This window comes from Pseudorca crassidens, chromosome X, assembly GCF_039906515.1.
Source record: "Pseudorca crassidens isolate mPseCra1 chromosome X, mPseCra1.hap1, whole genome shotgun sequence".
In the NCBI taxonomy this organism is placed as follows: domain Eukaryota; kingdom Metazoa; phylum Chordata; class Mammalia; order Artiodactyla; family Delphinidae; genus Pseudorca; species Pseudorca crassidens.
In genome coordinates, this window is record NC_090317.1 from 52,742,401 (window position 1) to 52,770,360 (window position 27,960).

Consider the following 27,960-nt stretch of genomic DNA (forward strand, 5'->3'; position numbering starts at 1 on the left):
ACTCAGTGCCAACTGCTGCCCTCACCTTCCTGGGAGTGTGTACATGGTCCATGCACCGCACACACCCATTATCAAGGGGATAATGGCCAGCACACACTGAGGAAAGAGAAAACAAGCATCCAAACCAAATACAGCCCTCACACCAAACCAAATACAGCCCTCACACCAAAAAAATATTAAACTGGCACAAGCTATGCAGGGATGTTCCCACATATAAATAGCCCTCCAAGAGTACAGTAGATATTTGTTTCTCCTAAACTCACAGAGTAAGAGTAATATAAGCAAAATGAAGAAGCAGAGGAATGACTCTCAGTTAAAAGGCCAAGAGAATTCCCCTGAAGGAAAAAAAACATGAAACAGATCTCTTCAGTCTAACAGACACCAAGTTCAAAAAGAAGGTGATGAGAATACTGAAGGAATTAAGAAAGGCTATCAACAGAAATGCAGATTACTGTAAAAAGGAACTAGAAACTATAAGGAGGAACCAAGAAAAATTAGAAACTTCATTTGCTGAGATGAAAGCTGAGCTCAAGGCAATGAATAGCGGAATGAATAATGTAGAAGAAAGAATAAGTGACATGGAAGATATAATAATGGAAATTACCCAATAAAAAACAGCAGGAAGAAAGCCAAATGAAAAAAAAGAAAGCAATATAAGAGACCTATGGGATAATATAAAGCAGGCCAATCTATGCATAATAGGGATTCCAGAAGGAGAAGGAGAAAAGGGGATTGAAAATGTATTTGAAGAAACTATGGCTGAAAACTTCCCAAACTTAAAGAAGGAAACAGATATCCAGATACAGGAAGCACAGAGGGTCCCAAACAAGATGAACCCAAACAGACATATGCCAAGACATACTATGATAAAAGTGGCAAAAGTTAAAGATAAAGAGAGGATTCTGAAGGCACCAAGAGAAAAACAAAGAGTTAATTACAAGGGAACCCGCATGAGGCTATTAGCTGATTTCTCTACAGAAACACTGCAGGCCAGAAGGGTGTGGCAAAATATATTCAAAGTCTTGAAAGAGAAAAAGCTGCAACCTACAGTGCTCTATCCAGCAAGATTATCATTTAGAATAGGAGGAGAAATAATTTCTCAGACAAGCAAAAACTAAAAGAATACGGCAATACTAAACCTATCCTAAAAGAAATATTAAAAGGTCATCTCTAAATAGAAAAGAAGCAAGAAGATATAGGAAGGAGGAAATCACAACTGATAAGTAAATCACTTAAACTAGCCAGTATACAGATCAAAAAGAAAAAAAAAATACTATTTGTGAAAGCAATGATAAACACAAGGAACAGCAAAATGATAAACATGAGAATGTAAAAAGGGACATCAAAATCATAAAATGTGGGGAAGGAGAGTAAGACAATGCAGATTATTTTTCTTTTCTTTTTTTAGAATGTCTTGGAGCCTATATAACTATCAGTCTAAAGCAAGCAGATATAGGAAGGGGTTAACATACTTGAGAAACAGGGCAACGCCAAATCAAAAACATACAGTAGAGTCACAAAACCCAAAAAGAACACAAGCATAAAATAAAAGGAAATCATACAATAGAGTCACAAAACCCAAAAAGAACACAAGCATAAAATAAAAGGAAATCATCAAACCACAAAAAAGAAAAAGAAAGGAACAAAGAAGAAACAAAGAATCAACTGGAAAACAAGGTTTGAAATGGCAATAAATACATATGTATCAATAATTACCTTAAATGTCAATGGACTGAATGCTCCAATAAAAAGACATAGAATGGGCTTCCCTGGTGGCACTGTGGTTGAGAGTCCGTCTGCCAATGCAGGGGACACAGGTTCATGCCCCAGTCTGGGAAGATCCCACATGCCATGGAGTGGCTGGGCCCATGAACCATGGCCGCTGAGCCTGCGCGTCCGGAGCCTGTGCTCTGCAATGGGAGAGGCCACAACAGTGAGAGGCCTGCATACTGCAAAAAAAAAAAAAAAAAGAAAAAAAAGACATAAAATGGCAGATTGGTTAAAAAAACAAGAACCTACAATATACTGCCTAAAAGAGACTGACCTTAGGGCAAAGGACACACATAGATTGAAAGTGAAGGGATGGAGAAAGATATTTCAGGCAAACGGAAATGACAAGAAAGCAGGAGTTGCAATACTCATATCAGACAAAATAGACTTTAAAGACTATAAAGAAAGATAAAGAAGGACAGTATATAATGATAAAAGGATCAATACAAGAAGAGGATATTACACTCATCAACTTATTTGAAGCTAATATAGGAGCACCCAAATACATAAAACAAATACTAACAGACATAAAGGGAGAAATTGATGGGAATACAATAATAATAGGAGAATGTAACACCAAACTCACATCAATGGACAGATCTTCCAGACAGAGAATCAATAAAGCAACAGAGGTCCTAAATGGTACAATAGAACAGCTAGACTTAATTGATATTTTCAGGACATTACATCAAAAAAAACAAAAAACAAAAAAACAAAAAAAAAACACCGAATACATATTCTTTTCAAGTACACACGGAACATTCTCTAGCATTGACCACATACTGGGGCACAAAACTAACCTCAACAAATTTAAGAGTATAGAATTTATTTCAAGCATCTTCTCCAACCACAATGGCATGAAACTAGAAATCAACCACAGGAAAAGAAATGAGACCAAAATGACTACATGGAGACTAAACGATATGCTACTTAAAACCAATGGGTCAACGAGGAAATCAAAGGGGAAATTAAAAAATACCTTGAGACAAATGACAATGAAAACACAACCATACAAAAGCAGTTCTTAGAGGGAAGTTCATAGTGATACAGGCCTTCATCAAAAACAAGAAAAATCTCAAGTCAACAACCTAAATGACCACTTAAAAGAATTATAAAAAGAAGAACAAACAAAACCTAAGGTCAGCAGAAGGAATGAAATAATAAAGATCAGGGAGGAAATAAATAAAATAGAGATTAAAAAACAATAGAAAAATGTCAATAAAACCTAGAGCTGTTTCTTTGAAAGAGTAAAGAAAAATGACAAACCTCTAGCCAGGCTCACCAAGAAGAAAAGAGAGAGAACCGAAATAAAATAAGAAATGAAGAAGGAGAAATCTCAACTGATACCACAGAAATACATAAAACGATAAGAGAACACTATGAACAATTATATACCAACAAATTTGACAACATAGAAGAAATAGACAACTTTCTAGAAACATACAGCCCACCAAAACTGAATCAAGAAGAAATAGATGATTTGAACAGACCAATCACTAGAACTAGAAGTGAAATAGAACCTGTAATAAAAACAAACAAACAAACAAAAGAACTCCCTACAAACAGAAGTCCAGAACCAGATGACTTCACAGGCGAATTCTATCAAACCTACAAAGAAGAACTTATAGTGAAGACCTTATAGCAATTCTTCTCAAACTCTTGCAAAAGACTGAAGAGGAGGGAACACTCCCAAAACACTTTATGAAGCCTTCATCACCCTGATACCAAAACCAGACAAAGACACCAACAAAAAAGAAAATTACAGGCTAATATCTTTGATGAATATAGATGCAAAAATTCTCAACAAAATATTAGCAAACCAAATCCAACAAGGCATAAAAAATATCATATACCACAACCAAGTGGAATTCATCCCAAGTTCAAAAGGTTGGTTTGACATTTGCAAATCAATGTAATACACCACATTAACAAAAGAAAAGTAAAAAAAAAACACATGATCATCTCAATAGATGCAGGAAAAGCATTTGACAAAATTCAACATCCATTCATGATAAAAACTCTTACCAAAGTGGGAATAGAGGGAACATATCTCAACATAGTAAAAGACATTTATGACAAACGCACATCCAGTATAATATTCAATTGTGAAAAGGTAAAAGCCTTCCCACTAAAATCTGAAACAAGACAAGGATGCCCACCCTCACCACTTCTATTCAACATAGTATTGGAAGTCCTAGCCACAGCAATCAGGCAAGGAAAAGAAATAAAATGTATGAATTGGAAGGGAAGAAGTAAAAATTGTCACTATATGCAGATGACATGATACTATATATAGAAAACCCTAAGGATTCCACACAAAAAACACTAGAGCTAATAAATAAATTCAACAAAGTATCAGGATACAAGATTAGCATTCAAAAATTGGTTGCATTTCTTAACACTAACAATGAAATATCAGAAAAGGAATGTAAAAAAAAAAAAAAAAACAACACAATACCTTTTAAAATTGCACTAAAAAAAAAAACATACCTAGGAATAAACCTGGCCAAGGAGGTGAAAGACTTATATGCTGAAAACTACAAAGCATTATTAAAGGAAATTAAAGAGGCTTCAAAGAAATGGAAAGCTAGCCTATGCTCTTGGATTGGAAGAATTAATACTGTTAACATGGCAATACTACCCAAAGCAATCCACGGATTTAATGAAATCCCTATCAAAATACCCGAGACATTTTTCACAGAACTAGAACAAATAATCCAAAAATTTATATGGAACCATAACAGACCCAGAATTGCCAAAGCAATCCTGAGGGAAAAAAACAAAGCAGGAGGCATAACTCTCCCAGAATTCAGACAATACTACAAAGCTACAGTAAACAAAACAGTGTGGTATTGGTACAAAAGCAGACATACGGCTCAATGCAACAGAGTAGAAAACGCAGGAAAAAAAAACCCACACCTATGGTCAATTCCTTCTTGACAAAGGAGGCAAGAATATAAAATGAGAAAAAGACAGTCTCTTCAGCAAGTGGTGCTGGGAAAGTTGGACAGCTGCAAGTGAATCAATGAAGTTACAACACATCCTCACACCATGCACAAAAATAAACTCAAAATGGCTTAAAGACTTAAACATAAGACATGACACCATAAAACTCCTAGAAGAGAACATAGGCAAAACATTCTCTGATATAAGTTGTACCAATGTTTTCTTAGGGCAGTCTCCCAAGGCAATAGAAACAAAAACAAAAATAAATAAATGGGATTAATCAAACTTACAAGTTTTGCTCAGCAAAGAAAGCCATAAAAAAACAAAAAGACAACATATGTAATGGGAGAAAATATTTGCAAATGATGTGAGAGACAAGGGCTTAATCTCCAAAATACACAAACAGCTCATACAACTCAACAACAAAAAAACCAAACAACCCAATCGAAAACTAGGCAGAAGACCTTAATAGACATTTTTCCAAAGAAGACATACAGATGGCCAGTAGGCACATGAAAAGATGCTCAACATCACTAATTATTAGAGAAATGTAAATCAAAACTACAATAAGGTATCACATCACACCAGTCAGAATGGCCATCATTAAAAAGTCTACAAATAACAAACACTGGAAAGGGTGTGGAGAAAAGGGAACACTCTTACACTGTTGGTGGGAATATAAGATGGTACAGCCACTATGGAAAACAGTGTGGAGTTTCCTCAGAAAACTAAAAATAGAATTATCATATGATCCAGCAATCCCACCCCTGGGCATATACCTGGACAAAACTATAATTCAAAAAGATACTTGCTTCCCTATGTTCATAGCAGCAGTATTCACAATAGCCAAAACATGGAAACAACTTAAATGTCTATCGACAGATGAATGGCTAAAGAAGATGTGGTACATATATACAATGGAATACTACTCAACTGTAATAAAGAATGAAATAATGCCATTTGCAGCAACATGGATGCAAATAGAGATTATCATACTAAGTGAACTAAGTCAGAAAGAGAAAGACAAATACCATATGATATCACTCACTTATATGTGGAATCTAAAATATGGCACAAATGAACCAATCTACAAAACAGAAACAGACTCACACACATACAGAACAGACCTGTGGTTGCCAAAGAGGAGGGGGTTGGGAGAGGGAGGGACTGGGAATGTGTGATTAGCAGACATAATTATATATATGATGGATAAACAACAATGTCCTACTGTATAGCACAAGGAACTATATTTAATACCCTGTGATAAACCATAATGGAAAATAATATTTTTAAAAAAGAATGTTTATATGTGTATAACTGATTCACTTCGCTGTACAGCAGAGATTGGCACAATATTGTAAATTAACTATACTTCAATTAAAAAATAAAAATTAAAAGAAAAGATGCTTTATGAACATATATTCCTAGTAACCTTTGAGAAAACCTATTTCCCAATATTCTCATCAAAGTGGATATTATAAACGTTTTAAACTTTTGCCAGTGTAATGAAAGAAATTCAGTAACTCTCTGAATATTTCTTTTCCATTTTTCAATTTTATTTTATTTTAAATTTTCATTTTACTGATTACTAGTAATTTAAAATAATTCTATATGTTTGTTGGTCCATTTTTATTTGTAATGGTTTTTAAAATTATTTTCCTATAAGACTTCTGTATATATTATGTACATTACCCATTGTCTGATATATGTGTTGCCTATGTCTTTGCCCTTTATTGTTACCATGTATAATTTAAATTTTTTTATGTTGTTGAATGGTTAATTTATTTCCTTATGGATTCTGGGTTTCAGATCATAATCACAAAGTCCTTCTTTACCTTGAGTTTTAAACACACAATAAGTTTCTTCTGATATGATTAGAGTTTTGTTTTTTACATTTAAATCTTTAGTCCATTTGGAATTTATTTTGGTGTAAGGTGTGAGGCAAATGATCTAACTTTACTTTTATTTCTAAATAGATAGGTCTCCAAACAACACTTATTGACTAGTATACTCCATTTTTTTAAATTGAAGTATAGTTGATTTACAATATCATGTTAGTTTCAGGTGTACAGCCCAGTGATTCTTTTCCCTTATAAGTTATTACAAAATATTGAGTATAGCTCCCTGTGCTATACAGTAGGTCCTTGTTGGTTATCTATTTTTTAAACAGTAGTGTGTATATGTTAATCCAAACCTCCTAATATATCCCTCCCCCCACTCCTCTTTTCCCTTTGGTAACCATAATTTTGTTTTCTATGTCTGTGAGTCTCTTTCTGTTTTGTAAGTAAGTTCATTTGTACCATTTTTTTTTAGATTCTACATATAAGTGATATCATATGATATTTGTCTTTGTCTGGCTTACTTCACTTAGTATGATAATATCTAGGTCCATCCATGTTGCTGCAAGTGGCATTATTTCATTCTTTTTCATGGCTGAGTAATATTCCATTGTGTATAAATACCACATCTTCTTTATCCATTACTCTGTTGATGGACATTTAGTTTCCTTCCATGTCTTAGCTATTGTAAATAGTGCTGCAATGAATATTGGGGTGCAAGTAACTTTTCAAATTATGTTTTTTTCTGGATATAAGCGCAGGAGTTGGATTGCAGGATCATATGGTAGCTCTATTTTTAGTTTTTTAAGGAACCTCCATGCTGTTCTCCCTAGTGGTTGTACCAATTTACATTCCCACCAACAGTGTAGGAGGGTTCCTTTTTCTCCACATCCTTTCCAGTATTTACTGTTTGTATACTTTTTGATGATAGCCATTCTGACTGGTATGAAGTGATACCTCATTGTAGTTTTTTTTTTTTCTTTTGCACAGTATAGTACTGGATGAAAAACAGAAATATAGATTAATGGAACAGGATAGAAAGCCCTGAAATAAAGCCACACACCTATGGTCAATTAATCTATGACAAATGAGACAAGAATATATAGTGAAGAAAAGACAGTCTCTTTATTAAGTGGTGCTGGGGAAAACTGGACAGCTACATGTAAAAGAATGATATTAGAACGTTCTCTAACACTATAAACAAAAATAAACTCAAAATGGATTAAAGCCCTAAATGTAAGACTGGATACTATAAAACTCTTAGAGGAAAACATGGGCAGAACACTCTCTGACATAAATCACAACAGTATCTTTTTTGATCCACCTCCTATGGTAATGGAAATAGGAAGAAAAATAGACAAACTAGACCTAATTAAACTTAAAAGCTTTTTCACAGAAAAGGAAACCACAAACAAAATGAAAAGACATCCTACAGAATGGGAGAAAATATTTGGAAACCATGCGACCAACAAGGGATTAATCTGCAAAATGTACAAACAGCCCATACAGCTCAATATCAAAAAAAAAAAAAACAACCAAATCAAAAAAAAATGGCAGAATTTCTAAATAGTCACTTCTCCAAAGAAGTTATACAGATGGCCAAAAGACACATGAAAAGATGCTCAACATCACTAATTATTAGTCTACTCCATTTTTAATTATTTGAAACAGCATTTTTTTGGCCGCACTGTGAGGCATGTGGGATGTTACTTTGGCAACCAGGGATCAAACCCATGCCCCCTGCAGTAGAAGGGCAGAGTCTTAACCACTGAACCACTAGGGAAGTCCCTGAAACACCACATTTTTATTGTACATTAGTTCTTATGCATATACAGGTGATTGGGGGATATTTTTTCTGTTCTACTGATGTAAATGTAATAATTGATATATAAGAACTCTGCCTGCCGAGAAACCATTTCCTCAGATTGTATATAATGATACTTCAAATATCTCATGTTGAACACTGCCCATATTTTTTCCTTAAACATGATCTTCACGTAATTCTTATCACATTTAATGCCATCCTCATTCCTCTGTCACCTAGCCAAGAAACTGTATTGTCATGTTTGTTAGTTCCTTCTCTCTCTCTCCCATATCTTATCAGCAATCAAATCTTAACTTCTATTCTAAAACAGCTCTCCAAACTTCTGTTATGCTATTTCCATGACCACAGTCATATTTCAAGCCTTAATTTTCTGTCTCAAGGATTATTACAATATTATTACCCAGTATACTCAATAGCCTCTTAAGTGGTCCTCTAATAGATGTAAATTTCAGAACTGCCTGATAGATTTATTTTCTGCTTCTTCAATGTACCCCAAATGAAGCTTTGATAAAAATTATACAGGTGAACAATACATTTAGTTTTTAAATGTTAGACATTAAAAATGATCAAAGTGATTTAAAATAGAGACAATACTTTTGTCTATAAAACTGATAAAGAACAAAAAATGCCCAGTATTTGGAAGCAATCCAATGAAGCAGATTTCTACTGGTGGGTGCATAATTTCATGCAAGATTTCCAGAAAACAGTTTGGCAATGAGTATCTGTAATTCCACTTCTAATAATTTATTCTAAGGGATAACCTGTTGTATTCTCTAAATAATTTATACAACTACATTTGTTGTAGTGTTTTCTTTTTGCAAATAAACTGTCCAGACATAATAAAGTGCTATAATAAATTATGATATATCCATATGATAAGAATGTGACCATTAAAATTGGATTATCAAAGCATATTGAAATAATCTGAATGAAGAAGACATGAAAGAAACTGTGTTACAATATACTACTTTGTTTTTTAAATTTGCAATACACAAACACTGGATGAAAGCATACAAGAAATGCCATTGAATAATGGTATTATAGATACGTTTTTTAAAAAAATTCATCTTGTGATTTTCCTACAGATTTAGAATTTTCTAGAATGAAGATACAACTACTATTGTAATAAAACCAAACAACAATACCAATAAAATAAATTTTATTTCATATCAGAATCACAAAACAGAGTGCAGTAAGTCACCAATATAGGAATGGATTATATTTCATTTTATTTTTTGTGGTATATCTATAATGAAATGTATAGTACCATAAAATGAATGAAGTTCTGAGACATGCTGTAATGTAGTTGAACCTTAAAAACATTATTCTATTTGAAATAAGCTAGATACAGGAGGATAGATATTGTATGGTTGCACTTATATGAAACGTCTAGAATTGGCAAATCCACAGAAACAAAGTAGATTAGAGATAACCAGAAGTTTGGACAATGGAATAATAGGGATTTATTGCATAACTGGTACAGTTTGAGGTGGTAAAAAATTTGGAAATAGATAGTGATGATGGTTGCACAACTTTATGAATATACTTAATGGCACTGAATTTTACACTTAAAATGACAAATTTTATGTCATATCACAATAACAAAAATGAGGGAATGGATTATATTTTAAAAGTCTGTTTGTATAAACAAAAGACATCAACAGACACATCACAGAAGAGAAAATAAATTTTTGGAACACATATATGAAACAATGTTCAAATTTTGTAAACAAATAAAAATAAAATAAAATGTCTTTTTTAACCTATGAAAAGAACAAAACGTGTTGTATGTTTGTCTATTTGCTAATCTGTTTTAAATGCTAACAAAGCTATTGTGGAATTGGTACATTTCTGGTGATGTAAATTCAAATAACACTTCTTGAAGGTGATTTTGCAATATGTATCAAGAGCCATGAAAATTATAATATTCCTTGACTCAGTAATCTCTCCTGTGGGAACCTATCCTAAAAAAATAATAATTAATTTTAATGAATGCATTATTTATAAAAATAAAAACAAACAGGGAAAGAAAAGAAACAACCTAAGTTTCAAATGAAGAGGATTAATCATATTATGGATTATATATTAAACTGAATATCATGAACACACTAAAAGTGATAACACTTGTGAAGACTCAGTAGTACATGGGAAAATATTGATAATATATCATCAGGTGACAGGTAAAATACAAACATATATACACTGTAATTGTAACCATAAAAATACATGAAAATGAAAGTGGTGAAAGAGAATTAAAAACAAAGGGTAATATTTTGATATATTTTCTATAATTTTTGCAATGTACTTTAACATTTCATCTACAACTTGAAAGAAACAAATGAACAAATATTTGTCTGAAAGTCAAGTGGGTTGTTTGAGATTTAATAAACTTTTCCTTCTAGAAACAAAATAATGCATTGTTTGAGTCTCGAGCTAGTCAACAAAAGCCAGGTACTTATAAAAGGTCTTGGAATTCTTTTTGAACCAGAGAGTGATTACCCATTTCAGTCAACTCAAGCTTCCCTAATAAAAGACTTGGCTTTTACAAAATGTCACATATTATAGCAGTTCCTATGCCCATGAATGTACTGAACATATTAATAACTGAGATAATACTGAAAGAAGATTTTTGCTTGCATCCAGGGATAAGAAATTGGCCTTCAATTTTCTAATAATTAGCTTTTCCTTCAAGAAATAAAATAATGAATTGTTATTTTGAGCACTTCTGTTCTTGTACCATACCTTAAAAGAAAGACCAAAAGGAGAAAACTGTTTCTAAGTAACTAAACTTTACCCTAGAACACAACTCAAGAATATTTATAGGACTACAAAATTATTTAGCACTCACCAAGAAAAAATTCACAAATGTCAGGCATGCAAAAAAGGAAAATGTAATCTATAATGAGAAAAATAAATCAGTCTTGAAACTGACCCCAATGTTAGAATTAAATAAGGACATTTAAAATGTTATTATATCTGTATTTTGTATGCTCAAAAAGTTAACTATAGTCATTGGAGAAGTGAAAAAAGACCCAAATTGAACTTCTAATCATGAAGAATACAATATTTGAGGTGAAAACTAAAATGTCTATGAAGAAAAATATACACTGGAGGGGATAAAAAGCAGATTCTACATTGACAAATAAATTAGTGAACTTTAAGACAAAGCAATTGAAGTAATTCAAAATGCCACAGAGAAGAAAAAAATGCACAGAGCATCAGCATCAGTGAACAATGGGATAACTTAAAGAAGCCTAATATATGTTTAATTTCAGTCCCTGCAGGAAAGGAGAGAGAGGCTGAAAGAGAAAAAAAAATTGAGTAAACACTGTCCAAAAATTTAAAAAGTTTGATGAAAACTATAAACCCACAGATAAAAGAAACTCAGAAGCAAGAAGAACAGGAAACATGAAGAAAAGTAGACCAAGGTACCTCATAATCAAATTGCTCAAAACCATTGATCAAGAGAAAATATTAAAAGCAGACAGAAAAAAAGAAGAGGCTGTATGAGAATAGTGCCATTCTCTGGTCAAAAACTTACCCAAGCCACCTGCTCAAGTACAGCTGTAATCCAAATAAATGCCTACATGAGCAAGCCCCTGGAGCTTACCCTCAAATTTGCTAGATTTGGGGGGACAGTGGAATTGGTGGTGGTGATGAGGACAATCATACCTCACAATCCTGTGTATCTGGATTACTGGGTCTCTGGGCTTACATCATATAATACATACCAATTTTCTTTACCTGCTGCTACTAATGTTTTCCAAAAAACATCTGAATTTCAGAGCTAGACACACTGTATTTTCTTTTGAAACTACATAGATACATTTCTACTATTGGAAGGATATGAAAGTGAGATAAACATGTAATTGCTTATTTTTTGTTAGTTTTCATGACTGTCAACTGCAAATTGTGTAGATACTTAAGTTCAAAATGCATCAAGATATTGCCTCTATTACAAAAAATCTAGCAAAAATCTCCCTTAAAGTCTTCTAAATAAATAAACATACAGGTAAAAAAGAATGAAATCTTCATTAGCTATAGATTTTCTGGCATTCTTCTTATGAATATTAGTTAAACTACAGTGAAACAGTAGATAATCAGTGAAGTGGAGTTGTTAATAGTTTCATTTTGATCCCATAATTCCGAAAAGTAACCTGTATTCTAGGATGGAATTTCAAAGAAAATTGTCACTCAGGCTTATTTTCCCATACCTACTCCTTGGACATATCTCTGCATCATTCAATGGGTCAGGATTTTAAAAGTCATGTTTTACAATGTTGTGTTAGTTTCTACTGTACAGCAAAATGAATCAGCTACACATGTAAATATATCCCCTCTTTTTTGGATTTTCTTCTAACACAACATTGTAAAGCAACTATACTCCAATAAAAATTAATTTAAAAAAAGGAATATAAAACTAATAAAAAAGTACATTTTCATTTGAAAAAAAAATAAAAGTCATGCTGCTGTAACATATCTTGTGGATGGAAGGAGGCTATTTCCACTCTTTAGAATGAATCAGAAAAAGGAAAACAACCAAACTGAAATATGAAATTGTAGTTAATTGAAAACAACATATGTCTTAAAAACATATGTAAAGATATTCAGCCATACTTATAATTAGAGAAATACAATGAAAATACAAGATAGTAACTTTTACCTTCTAAATAGAAAAAAAATGATAATACTAGTCTTTCATAAGTAAGTGAAGAAAGAGGCAATTTTTTATTTTATTACTAGGAGTCAAAATTGAAGTACTCCTTTTGGAGCACAGTTTTACAAAATCAGTTAAAATGTAAACTGCACATGCCTTTTGACCATCAGTAGAGAGCTGCTTAAATGAATTGTGATACATCTATACAATGGAAAACTATTCAGCCACTAAAAGTGAGATGGATATGTACATGCTAAATCTGGATATACTGATAAGGAAAGCAAGTTGCCAAACACTTTATATTTGGAAAGCAACTCTTTATGATTGTTAACATTGGGGAATAAAATGGCAGAGTAGTATGCTTATATTTTGTATTTTCCCACTTCTCTACCATCTTTGAAATCTTCATCATGACCACATATACCAGTTATAGTAAAAACAAACCTATGGTGGAGGGTCAGGAATTACTTTGATGGTGCAATGGTTAGTTTTCCTTTTCATTTTGATGAAAAAAAGTGAATTTTACTGTATCCTAGGGCAAATATAATGATGATGATGAGCATTTTAAATTTCTTGCATTTTGACAATTTTATCATTTTTCTTAAGGTTATAATACTTCCCCCTCAACAAAGCAGGGGATGTTTACATTTCTCCTTCTAAGTTTCTGCTATGAAACTAGTGACTAGCTATTTCTCTACTCAGTAAAAACTCTGGCTTTCTTTTTTTCCCCTGTCTTTTCAGTTTTAAATGACTCCTTTCTAACAATTATGCACACATATGTATTTTTTATTGAGTGTTAAACTCCACTTGAAAAGCCAGCATTTTCTCTTTGTGACTCCTGTACCTTCTGGTTAGGAAGGGGCACAAGTCCTAGAGTTAAGATTTCCTAGGTTTAAATTTGCTAATTACTAGATTGTTGAGGCAAGGTGCCCAGTCTCTCTGAGCCTCTCTATCTTTGGTTCTTCAAAATAGAGATAACGATAACATTTACCTTATGAGACTGTTGTAAGGATTAAACAATATCAAGATTAATATATGTAAAGTTCTTAGCACATAATAAGGGTAACAAAATGTTAAATACTATTAGTATTTTCATTGATTAATACATATTAATTAAATAAAATTTATTATAATATTTTAACTGGCCAGTTATGAAAATAATTATTATTTCAAACATTTGACAAGTGTTTTATACTTTTACTCATATACAGTTCATACCTTTAATCCATGCCTTTAAAAATGGTGTACACAGTAAACTAGAATAAAATTAAACATCACATATTTGTGGAAAATGCCAAGAAACATAATGGATTGTTATATCAGCAATTGGATTGAGTATGTTGGTGGATTAAATTCGTTAGCATAGAACTCTATATTTTACAATGAGATGATTGTAGAGGGTAAACATCAAAATAGTCCCTGGTATAGCATAGGTGGTGTGCATTTTCACATGTAATGACAGATAATTATATCTTCCTAGAATGTCCTTGTCCCCTTTGTGACCTGGCAAAATCTTATTCTTCCTTTCAAGCTCAGTTTAAATAATAACTCTTCTCTTGAAATCTTACCCAACTTTCCATGACAGAATTAGTTGTTCTGTCCTTTCAGTTGCATCTTGTTAATATCTGTGTACCACACTAACAATTTTTTACTGCTTACTTATCTGTTTCTCCCCACTGACTGTGAGCTTCTCAATGGAAGAAATATGCTTTATTCGTTTTTGTTCCCAGATGCCCCATGCCATTAATGCAAGTTGAAATTCCAACACCTTCACTGAAAGGTAAGGATAATGGGAATAATATTGTCTTCATAATAAAACTAATCAAAGCCACACAGCATGAACGTGACTAGCAATTTGTGAACTTTAATAAATCTATGAGTAAATAATTAACTAAAGGGACAGAAACACCCAAAAGTTGATGAAAGACTGGAATTCATAATAATTACTTTCTTGGACTCCAGAGTCTGATCCAATTCCACTATTTACTAATTGTATTACTTTGGGTGAGCTTCTTAAACTTTTATAAACCCATTTTTAAGATGGGGATCATACCAATATTAATCTTTTGAAGTACAGTTTTGGAAGAGTAATTAGAAAATTATTTGTAAAGCACTTAGGACAGTGTCATATATTGAGTATTTCATACTCACCTTTTTGTGCCTCGGTGTCCTCATCTGTGAAACAAAGATTTTAATAGTATCTAACCCATGAAAGTGTTGTGATAATTAAATGAAGCAATGAATGAAAAATTATTAGTACATTTTCTGGCAAATAGCCAGTGCTACATAAATTTTCATTATTTTTAATAATAATAATAATATCATTAATAAGTAAGCAAACATAGTCAAGTGAATTCTATTAGGAGAAACACAATATGAAGAGAAGAGTCAGCCTAGAAAAATGAAGAGGCAAACAAAGTGATCCTATTCAAATATACTTCATCTTGAAAGGCTGTGTTCTAGACCCCAGACCAGTGTTTTGTAAACTGCAGGTGGCAACCCACTTGTAGTCACTATATCAATTGTGTCCAGCAGTCTTTTTTTTTTCTCAAGAGAAGATAAACTAATGAAGACCTACTCTGAGATAACCCAGATGTTGGAATTATCAAATTTGGAACTATTTTTAGTTTTTTATTTTAAAGTCTATTTTTAAGAGCTGTTTTGGGTTCATATCAGACTTAAGAGGAAGGTACAGAGATTTCCCATTTATCCCCTAGCTTCCACACAAACATAGCTTCCCCCATTATCAACATCCTTCAACAGAGTAGTACATTTATTACAACTGATGCACCTACACTGACACATCTTCATCACCCAAAGTCCACGGTTTACATTAGAGTTTATTCTTGGTGTTATACATTCTATGGAATTGGACAAGTGTATGACATGTATCCATCATTATAGTATCATAGAGAGTATTTTCACTGTTCTTAAAGTCCTCTGTGCTCCACCTATTAATTCCTTCATCCACACAACCCCTCCAGCATACTTTCTAATGAAATAGAACAGAATAGGATAAGATAGCATAGAATAGAAAAAAAAAAGAACAGAATAGAATAAATCATTGAGAGTGTACAATATTTAGGATGATTCTAATGAGTGACTGAGTGTGTGTATATACTGGGTCACTACATTAAATATATTTTTAACTGAGGTTTAATAAAACATTTGAAATCTGGCTTGTAGTGAATTTAACAAGGTGCTCCCTTGTGAGGAGCCTCTCAGGACAACTAGCCAACTTTCCAAAAATGATTGAAAATTCATTGATGAATCATACAATGTACTCCTTAAAAACTGAAATACAAAGCAAGCTAACACATGGTAAGACTAATACATGCTCATCGTGTAAAAATAAATGAATGCCCAATATGCTAACTCAGCAGAATAGATCATGTAATATGAATAGAAAAAACATTCATATATAAATATTTGTGTGGAAGTATGTTCTCATTTCCTTTGGCTATATACCTAGGAGTGGAAATGCTCAGTCATGTGTTAATTCTATGTTTAACATTTTGAGGAATTGTGAGACTCCCACAGCAGCTGTATCATTTTAATTTCTACTAGCAATGTATGAGGGCTCTGATTTTTCCACATGCTTAGCAACACTTGTCTTTTTTATTATAGCCATCTTAGTGAGTATGAAGTGGTATCTCATTGTGGTTTTGATTTTCATTTCCCTAACAACTAGTGATGTTGAACATTTTTTCATGTGTTTATTGACCATTTATTTATCTTCTTTGGTGGGGTGTCTTTTCAAATCATTTGTCCATTTTTAAATTGGGTTGATTTAAATTTTTGAATTGCAAATGTTCTTTATATATTCTAGATACAAGTCCCTTATCAAATATATGATTTGTAAATACTTTGTCTCACTCACTGGGTTGTCTTTTCACTTTCTTGGTAATATTATTTGTGACACAAAAGGTTTTAATTTTGAACAAGTTCAATTTATCTAGTTTTCTTTTTTAGATTTAATCAGATATTCACCCAGTTACAAAGGAATCAGCATAATCTTCCTTTATTATCAGTAGATAATACATTTCACCTGAAAATTTTTGGTAAACTCTTACTTCACAAGACCTCCTTTCTCATTAGTATCTGAAATTCAGAGCGCATTTTATTATCACTGAAAACTCTCATAGCCAAGAAGGCTAAAATCAATTAAGGGATCAAGCCATAATACTTTGTATTGACCTGTTAATTCATTTACCATATTTTACATCTATTACCATAACCAGTGGTGTGTTAGTTGAAACACATCAATAATTATACAATCATACAATATGAATTATAAATTATAATTCCAGGACCCTATGAATAGTATAGTGTAGTGGGGTTAAAAATCTTTTCCAAGTGTTTTAGTTTAGGCTCTGATATTCTGAGGAGGTCAATATAAACTTGATTTATGGCTCTGTTAAGACCTTCTAAACAGAGTTAAATTACAGTGTGCTAACTTGGAAAATTATGGAACATTTGCAGCACTTAGACTAATGAGAAGATGATATTCAAATGATGCAACTGTGGACATAGTGCTCTCCTTTTACTTTTCGTGTTAGTCACCTGCATTTACCTCATTTCTATTCATAACTGATCCAGTAATACTTTCTCCAACCTATCATTTAAGTTACCTCACCATCCCTCCACTCAAGTTATTATTCTGTTTTCATATATATTTTTCCACCATCTCGCAGTATGTTCCACAGTTTACCTGTTTGATGATCTGAATTTTATTGCTACCTTAAATTCTCATTATCCAAATTATGACCTCTTTTTAGCATGAACTCTAGAACTATCTAGGTTTAAATCATGAATCCATGAGTTATTTACTGTTATTGTTGTAGCTGTTGTTTTTACCTGACCAAGTTACTCTGTACTTCTTCAATTCTAAAATGTGGATAATGAAGGTAGTATTTGTGACAACATCATAGATGTGTTATGATGCTCAAATGGGTTTGTAATATACAGCATTCAAAAATACTTATGTTAAATATTACATAAACACTATTACTAGTATTAATACTACTATTTTGTTAAATTATTTATCTCTTTCATTTGTATGTAGAAAATGTTGATATAGTATGGATGTTAACTTTTATTCTTTGATGTAATTAGTTTTATCCATGCATTGGCTTTTGGTTTTGTTATTAAATTTTTATTTCTGGTGTTATTCACCAAACAGTAATTACTTCTTTTTATTTAGTTAAATCTATCACTTATTTTCTTTATCAACTCTGGGTTTTGTGCTTTTGTTCTGAAAGGTCTCCTTCATTATAAAAATATTCCTTGACATTGCTCTAGTACTATGAAAAGTTGCATTGTTCATTTATATCTTTAATCCAGCAATTATTTTTTTTTGCATTGTGTGAGTTAGGATTCTAAGTTAATATTTTTTTCCTATGTGACTATCAAATTTCCCTAACACTTAAAATGGCCATTCTAATATAGTTTCTAGGTTTCTAGGTGCTTCTCATGTATGATAATTTCTGTTCCATTCCAACCTATATGCTTTGTCCTATTCTGAAAGCATAGTTCTATTCCTAGTTGACTCAATGTTTTTTATAACAATAAATTTATATTTATTATTTTGTACTGTGAAGGTTATTCATCAAATTAACATTACAAATGCAAGCACTCTTAAGCTTAAATCACTGAAATTTTCGTTTCAACTCTTTTTAACATGAGAGTAACACATTTTGTTTATATAGGCTCTCCCCTCATGGATTCTCTTCATAAAGCAATGCTGTTGGCTCACAATTTTTAAAACTCCAGAATGAACTGCACTGGATATTTTTTATTTGCCTTCCACGTCCACCCTCCACCCTTCTCCAGCCTCCTCTTTGCTATGGAATTCTGGCCTGTGTTCTGTATTTGCTACATCCATAAGTTTCTTTTTAAATTTTTTTTAACATCTTTATTGGAGTATAATTGCTTTAAAACAGTGTGTTCATTTCTGTTTTATAACAAAGTGAATCAGCTATACATATACATATATACCCATATCTCCTCCCTCATGGGTATCCCTCTCACCCTCCCTATCCCACCCCTCTAGGTGGTAACAAAGCACTGAGCTGATCTCCCTGTTCTATGTAGCTGTTTTATATTTGGTAGTGTATATATGTTCATGCCACTCTCTCACTTCGTCCCAGCTTACCCTTCCCCATCCCAGTGTTCTCAAGTCCATTCTCTACATCTGCATCTTTATTCATGTCCTGCCCCTAGGTTCTTCATAACCATTTTTTTTCTTTAGATTCCATATATAAGTCTTAGCATATGGTATTTGTTTTTCTCTTTCTGACTTACTTCACACTGTACGACAAATTCTACATTTATCCACCTCACTACAAATAACTCAATTTCGTTTCTTTTTATGGCTGAGTAATATTCCATTGTATATATGTGCCACATCTTCTTTATCCATTCATCTGTCGATGGACACGTAGGTTGCTTCCATGTCCTGGCTATTGTAAATAGAGCTGCAATGAACATTGTGGTACATGACTCTTTTTGAATTATGGTTTTCTCAGGGTATCTGCCCAGTAGTGGGATTGCTGGGTTGTATGGTAGTTCTAATTTTAGTTTTTTAAGGAAGGTCCATACTGTTCTCCATAGTGGCTCTATCAATTTACATTCCCACCAACAGTGCAAGAGGGTTCCCTTTTCTCCACACCCTCTCCAGCATTTATTGTTTGTAGATTTTTTGATGATGGCTATTCTGACTGGTATAAGGTGATACCTCATAGTAGATTTGATTTTCATCTCTCTAATGACTAGTGATGTTGAGCATCCTTTCATGTATTTGTTGGCTATCGGTATGTCTTCTTTGGGCAAATGTCTATTTAGGTCTTCTGCCCATTTTTGGATTGGGTTGTTTAGTTTTTGGATATTGAGCTGCATGAGCTGTTTGTAAATTTTGGAGATTAATCCTTTGTCAGTTGCTTCATTTGCAAATATTTTCTCCCATTCTGAGGGTTGTATTTACACCTTGTTTATGGTTTCCTTGCTGTGCAAAAGCTTTTAAGTTTCATTATGTCCCATTTGTTTATTTTTGTTTTTATTTCCATTTCTCTAGGAGGTGAGTCAAAAAGGATCTTGCTGAGATTTATATCATAGAGTGTTCTGCCAGTTTTCCTCTAAGAGGTTTATAGTGTCTGGCCTTACATTTAGGTCTTTAATCCATTTTGACTTTATTTTTGTGTATGGTGTTAAGGAATGTTCTAATTTCATTCTTTTACATGTAGCTGTCCAGTTTTCCCAGCACCACTTATTGAAGAGGCTGTCTTTTCTCTATTGTATATACTTGCATCCTATATCAAAAATAAGGTGACCATATGTGGGTGGGTTCATCTCTGGACCTCCTATCCTGTTCCATTGATGTATATTTCTGTTTTTTGTGCCAGTACCATACTGTCTTGATTACTGTAGCTTATTTGTATAGTCTGAGGTCAGGGAGCCTCATTCCTCCAATTCCATTTTTCTTTCTCAAGATTGTTTTGGCTATTTGGGATCTTTTGTGTTTCCATACCAATTGTGAATTTTTTTGTTCTAGTTCTATGAAAAATGCCATTGGTAGTTTGATAGGGATTGCACTGAATCTGTAGATTGCTTTTGATAGTATAATCATTTTCACAATGTTGATCCTTCCAATCCAAGAACATGGTATATATCTGAATCTGTTTGTATCATCTTTAATTTCTTTCATTAGTGTCTTATAGTTTTCTGCATACAGATCTTTTGCCTCCTTCAGTAGGTTTATTCCTAGGTATTTTATTCTTTTTGTTGCAATGATAAATGGGAGTGTTTCCTTAATTTCTCTTTCAGATTTTTCATCATTAATGCATAGGAAAGCAAGAGATTTCTGTGCATTAATTTTATATCCTGTTACTTTACCAAATTCATTGATTAGCTCTAGTAATTTTCTGGTAGCATCTTTAGCATGTATAGTATCATGCCATCTGCAAACAGTGACAGTTTTACTTCTTCTTTTCTGATTTGGATTCCTCTGTTTTTTTTTTTTTCTTCTCTGATTGCTGTGGCTAAAACTCCCAAAACAATGTAGAATAATAGTGGTGAGAGTGGACAACCTTGGTGTGTTCCTGATCTTAGAGGAAATGGTTTCAGTTTTCACCATTGAGAATGATGTGGGCTGTGGGTTTGTCATATATGGCCTTTATTATATTGAGGTAAGCTCCCTCTATGCCTACTTTCTGGAGGGTGTTTATCATAAATGGGTGTTGAATTTTGTCAAAAGCTTTTTCTGCATCTATTGAGATGATCATATGTTTTTTCTCCTTCAATTTGTTATTATGGTTTATCACATTGATTGATTTGTGTATATTGAAGAATCCTTGCATTCCTGGTATACACCCCACTTGATCATCGTGTATGATCATTTTAATGTCCTGTTGGATTCTGTTTTCCAGTATTTTGTTGAGGATATTTGCATCTCTGTTAATCAGTGATATTGGCCTGTAGTTTTCTTTTTTTGTGACATCTCTGTCTGGTTTTGTTTTCAGGATGATGGTGACCTCGTAGAATGAGTTTGGGAGTGTTCCTTCTGCTGCTATATTTTGGAAGAGTTTGATAAGGATAGGTGTTAGGTCTTCTCTGAATATTTGATAGAATTCACCCATGAAGCCATCTGGTCCCTGGCTTTAGTTTGCTGGAAGGTTTTAATCACAGTCTCAATGTCAGTGCTTGTGATTGGTCTGATTATATTTTCTATGTCTTCCTGGTTCAGTCTCAGAAGGTTGTACTTTTCTAAGAATTTGTCCATTTCTTCCAGGTTGTCCATTTTATTGACATATAGTTGCTGGTAGGAATCTCATGATCCTTTGTATTTCTGCAGTGTCAATTGTTACTTCTCCTTTTTCGTTTCTAATTCTATTGAATTGAGTCTTCTCCATTTTTGTCTTGATGAGTCTGGCTAATGGTTTATCAATTTTGTGTATCTTCTCAAAGAACCAGCTTTTAGTTGTACTGATTTTTGCTATTGTTTCCTGCATTTCGTTTTCATATACTTCTGATCTGTTTTTTATGATGTCTTTCCTACTGCTAACTTTGGGGTTTTTTGTTATTCTTTCTAATTGCCTTAGCTGTAAGTTAGGTTGTTTATTTGCAACGCTTCTTGTTTCTTGAGGTAGGATTGTATTGCTATATACTTCCCTCTTAGAACTGATTTTGCTGTATGCCATAGGTTTTGGGTCATCATTTTTTCATTGTCATTTGTTTCTAGGTATTTTTTGATTTCCTCCTTGACTTCTTCAGTGGTCTCTTGGTTATTAAGTAGTGTATTGTTTAGCCTCCATGTTTTTGTATTTTTTACAGATTTTTTTCCTATAATTGATATCTAGTCTCATAGTATTGTGGTCAGAAGTGATACTTGATATGATTTCACTTTTCTTAAATTTACTGAGGTTTGAATTATGACCCAAGATCTGATCTCTCCTGGAGAATATTCCATGAGCACTTAAGAATAAAGTGTATTCTGTTGTTTGTGGATGGAATGTCCTATAAATGTCAATTAAGTCCATCTTGTTTAATGTATCACTTAAAGCTTGTGTTTCCTTATTTGTTGTCATTTTGGATGATCTGTCCATTGGTGAAAATGGGGTGTTAAAGTCCTGTACAATGATTGTGTTACTTTCGATTTCCCCTTTTATGGCTGTTAGCATTTGCTTTATGTATTGAGGTGCTCCTTTGTTGGGTGCATAAATATTTACAATTGCTATATCTTCTTCTTGGATTGATCCTTTGATCATTATGTAGTGACCTTCTTTGTCTCTTGTAATAGTCTTTATTTTAAAGTCTATTTTATCTGATATGTGTATTGCTACTCCAGCCTTCTGTTGATTTCCATTTGCATGGAATATCTTTTTCCATCCCATCACTTTCAGTCTGTATGCATCCCTCGGTCTGAAGTGGGTCTCTTGTAGACAGCATATATACGGTCCTTGTTTTTGTATCCATTCAGTCTATGTCTTTTCGTTGGAGCATTTAATCCATTTGCATTTAAGGTAATTATCAATATGTATATTCCTATTACCATTTTCCAAATCTTTTTGGGTTTGTTATTGTAGGTCTTTTCCTTTGCTTGTGTATCCTGCCTAGAGACGTTCCTTTAGCATTTGTTATAAAGGTGGTTTGGTGGTGCTGAATTCTCTTAGCTTTTGCTTTTCTGTAACGTTTTTAATTTGTCCATCAAATCTGAACGATATCCTTGTGTGTAGAGTAATCTTAGTTGTAGATTTTTCCCTTTCATCACTTTAAATATGTCCTGCCACTCCCTTCTGTCTTGCAGAGTTTCTGCTAAAAGATCAGCTGTTAATCTTATCGGTATTCCCTTCTATGTTATTTGTTGTTTATCCGTTGTTGCTTTTAATATTTTTGTATTAATTTTTGATATCTTGATTAATATGTGTCTTGTCACGTTTCTCCTTGGATTTATCCTGTATGGGACTCTCTGTGCTTCCTGGGCTTGATTTACTATTTCCTTTCCCATATTAGGGAAGTTTCATCTATAATGTCTTCAAATATTTTCTCAGTCCCTTTCTTTTACTCATCTTATTCTGAGACCCCTATAACTCAAACGTTGGTGCATATAATGTTGTCCCAGATGTCTCTGAGACTCAATTCCTTTCATTCTTTTTTCTTTATTTTACTCTGCAGTAGTTATTTCCACTATTTTATCTTCCAGGTCCCTTATCCATTCTTCTGCCTCAGTTATTCTGCTATTGATTCCTTCTAGAGAATTTTTAATTTCATTTATTCTGTTGTTCATCATTGTTTGCTTACTCTTTATTTCTTCTTCATCCTTGTTAAACGTTTCTTGTATTTTCTCCATTCTATGTCCAAGATTTTGGATCATCTTTACTATCATTATTCTGAATTATTTTTCAGTTAGACTGCCTATTTCCTCCTCATTTGCTTGGTCTTGTGGGTTTTTGCCTTTCTCCTTCACCTGCTGTTTATTTCTCTGTCATCTCATTTTGCTTAACGTCCTGTGTTTGGGGTCTCCTTTTTGTGGGCTGTAGGTTTATATTTCCTGTTGTTTTCTGTGTCTGTCCCCAGTGGCTAAGTTTCATTCAGTGCCTTGTGTAGGCTTCTTGTTGAGGAGACTAGTGCCTGTGTTCTGGAGAATGAGGCTGGATCTTTTCTTTCTGGTATGCAGGATCGTGTGCTGTGGTGTGTTTTGAGGTGTCTGTGAACTTATTATGATTTTAGGCAGCCTCTATTCTAATGGGTAGTGTTGTGTTCCTGTCTTGCTATTTGTTTGGCATAGGGTGTCCAGCACTGTAGCTTGCTGGTCATTGAGTGGAGCCGGTTCTTAGTATTGTGATGGAGATCCCCAGAAGAGCTTTCACTGTTTGATATTATGTGGAGCCAGGTGGTCTCTGGTGGACCAATGTCCTGAATTCAGTTCTCCCACCTCAGAGACACAGGCCTGATACTCGGCTGGAGCACCAAGAATCTGTTGCCACATGTCAGAAGAAAAGGGAGAAACAACAAAAGAGAGAAAGAAAAATGTAAAATAAATTAAAGTTATTAAAATAAAAAATTATGTAAAAAAATTAAAAAGTAATTTAAAAAAGAAAAGAAAATTAAAAAACAAATAAAGAAAAAGAGAGCAGCCAAACCAAAAAACAAATCCACCAATGATAACAACCACTAAAAACTATACTAAAAAAAAAAACGAATGGACAAAACCCTAGGAGAAATGATAAAAGCAAAGCTATACAGACAAAATTACACAGAGAAGCATACACATACACATTTACAAAGGAGAAAAAGGAAAAATGTATATATATCATTGTTCCCAAAGTCCACCACCTCAATTTTGGGATGATTCATTGTCTATTTAGGTTTTCCACAGATGTAGGGTACATCAAGCTGATTGTGGAGATTTAATCCGCTTCTCCTGAGGCTGCTGGGAGAGATTTCCCTTTCTCTTCTTTGTTGGCACAGCTTCTTGGGTTTAGCTTCGGATTTTGCCCTGCTTCTGTATTTAGGTCACCTGAGGGCATCTGCTCTTCGCTCAGACAGGACGCAGTTAAAGGACCCGCTGATTAGGGAGCTCTGTCTCACTCAGGCCAGGGAGAGTGAGGGGTACGGAATGCGGTGCAGTCCTGCAGTGGCAGAGGCCGGCATGACATTGCAACAACCTGAGGTTCACCGTGTGTTCTCCCAAGGAATTTGTCCCTGGATTACGGGACCTTGGCAGTGGTGGGCTGCACAGGCTCCTGGGAGGGGAGGTGTGGACAGTGACCTGTGCTTTCACACGTGCTTCTTGATGGCTGCAGTAGCAGACTTAGCATTTCATTCTCATCTCTGGTGTCTGCACTGATAGCCCTGGCTCCCGCCCATCTCTGGTGCTGGTTCAGGCAGTGCTCTGAATCCCCTCTCCTCGCGCACCCCGAAATAATGGTCCAGACGTTTAGGCAGGTCCAGACGTTAGGCAGGTCCAGATGTTTTCTCGGACTCCCTCCTGGCTCGCTGTAGTGCACTAGCCCCCCTCAGGCTGTGTTCATGCAGCCAACCTCAGTCCCCTCCCTGGGACCTGACCTCTGAAGCCAGAGCCTCAGCTCCCAGCCCCCACCTGCCCCGGCGGGTAAGCAGACAAGCCTCTCAGGCTGTTGAGTGCTGGTTGGCACCAATCCTCTGTGCGAGAATCTATCTTCTTTTCCCTCTGCACCCCTGTTGCTCTGTTCTCCTCCATAGCTCTGAAGCTTCACCCCCCTCGCCAGGCCCTGTCTCCTCCAGTGAAGGGGCTTCCTAGTGTGTGGAAACTTTTCCTCCTTCACAGCTCACTCCCAGAGGTCCTGTCCCTATTCTTTTGTCTCTGTTTTTTTCTTTTGCCCTACCCAAGTACCTGGGGAGTTTCTTGCCTTTTGGGAAGTCTGAGGTATTCTGCCAGCGTTCAGTAGGTGTTCTGTAGGAGTTATTCCACATGTAGTTGTATTTTTGATGTATTTGTGGGGAGGAAGGTGATCTCCATGTCTCACTCCTCCACCATCTTGAAGCTCTCGCTTAATGTTTTTATTAAGAACTCTTGAATTTTGGTTAAAATCTTTCTGAATATCTACTGATAGTATAATAGTTTTTTCTCATTTGATGTATTTCTGTCATTTTAAACAATGATGCTTTGACCACTGTTGCCCCATTTGTGGATTTCAAACTTCTTCTCTGCAGTTCCATCTTGGTCAGTAGTGAAGTTTCCACTTTTCCTGATCCCATAGACCTATATATGTTAGAAAACCTCAGTTCCCCTCCTGTGTTTCTCCTCTATTCTCACACCATTACTACGGTCACACTTTTGACACAGGATGTGTGAGTATTTTCCTCACACCAAGCAATCCTCTGTGACATCAGCTGGGTGTCCTACAATTTAACTCAATTCTGATCCTACATACCTAGAGATGGTGTCAATTCTCACAGGTTAAGTCCTCAGTCCCACAAGACTGCTCTCACTTCAGATGCCAATTACAAGCAGTAGGTCCCCAGGTTACCCACAACTTCTGTCCAATTTGCTTCACATTGCAGATTCCCAAGACCTCCTCCCCCTTGGATTTGATTATTTGCTAGAACAGCTCACAGAATTCAGGGAAACACTTACTTACATTTACCAGTTTACTATATAATAGAGGATATCACAAAGGATACGGATGAACAGCCTGATGAAGAGACACAAAGGGCGAGGTCTGGGAGAGTTCAGAGTGCAGGAGCTTTTTTCCCTATGAATTTGGGGCGTGTCATCCTTGTGATGTGTGGATGTGTTCAGCAACCAGGAAGCTCTCCAAACCCCATTCTATTGGAGTTTTAATGGAGATTTCATCATACAGGTATGATAAGTCATTAAGTCAGTTTGCAGCACCTCTCTCTTCTCTGGACAGTGGGGAGTACAGCTGAAAATTCCAAGCTTCTAATCCTGGCTTGGTCTTTCTGGTGACCAGCCCCCATCCAGGAGCCCAGCAAGAGTCACCTCATTAGAACAAAGGACACTACTATCACCCAGGAAATTCCAAGAGATATAAGAGTTCAGTGTCAGAAACCAAAGACCAAATATTAGAACAAAAGATGCTCCCAGTATTATTATCACTTAGGAAGTTACAAGGGTTTTAGAAACTTTGCCAGGAACAGGGGACTGAGACTAATATATGTGTTTTCTATTATTTCACACCCATATGCTGTACCTTGCTTACAATTATCCAGGACTATTGCTCAGACACCTGTGAGTCAGTGAGGAATCCCTACTCAAGGGCAATTTAGTCTACAAAATCAAGGAGTATTCTTTCCACTCTGCATCCTGATTCACTCGCTAAAAATTTCCATTGCAACTCTACCTTATTTCTCCCTTCTCCCAGCCTAGTATTATCTAGTCTAATAGAGCAAACAAACTAGCTCTGCAGGCATGCATGTGAAAATCGTCATTTGACATTTAGATTACCTCTTCTCTTTTTTTCTGCTTCAGTGTAGTCCTTTTTCTGTTTCAGTGTTGTCTGGGAGATGGAAAATAGTCCATGATATACTGTTGACACAGAGGAAGTTCAGAAAAATATGCTGAAAACACACAGATTGATACTTTGAGATTTAACGCTGTCACAAAATGAATTACAACACTGGATTTACTAATTTTAGATGTCTTTTAAACATGGTGGATTGAACATACACCTTTATATTAGTACCCTTTGAAACACCATTAAAGTGGTAGCAAAGAAATAAAGCAATATAAACACACAAAACAAAAGAAATAAGTGAGGAGACGATGGAAGACATTAGAAATCAACTATTTGGAAACTAGAAAGAAAGTGAAGTAATGGCAACTAATTCTGATGACCAAAGAAAACTGAAACCTAAGCCTGCAGAGGAAAGCCAACAAAAAGCGAGCCATCGTCCCCATGGAGTTCATAAAAGGCTTAAGAATAGTC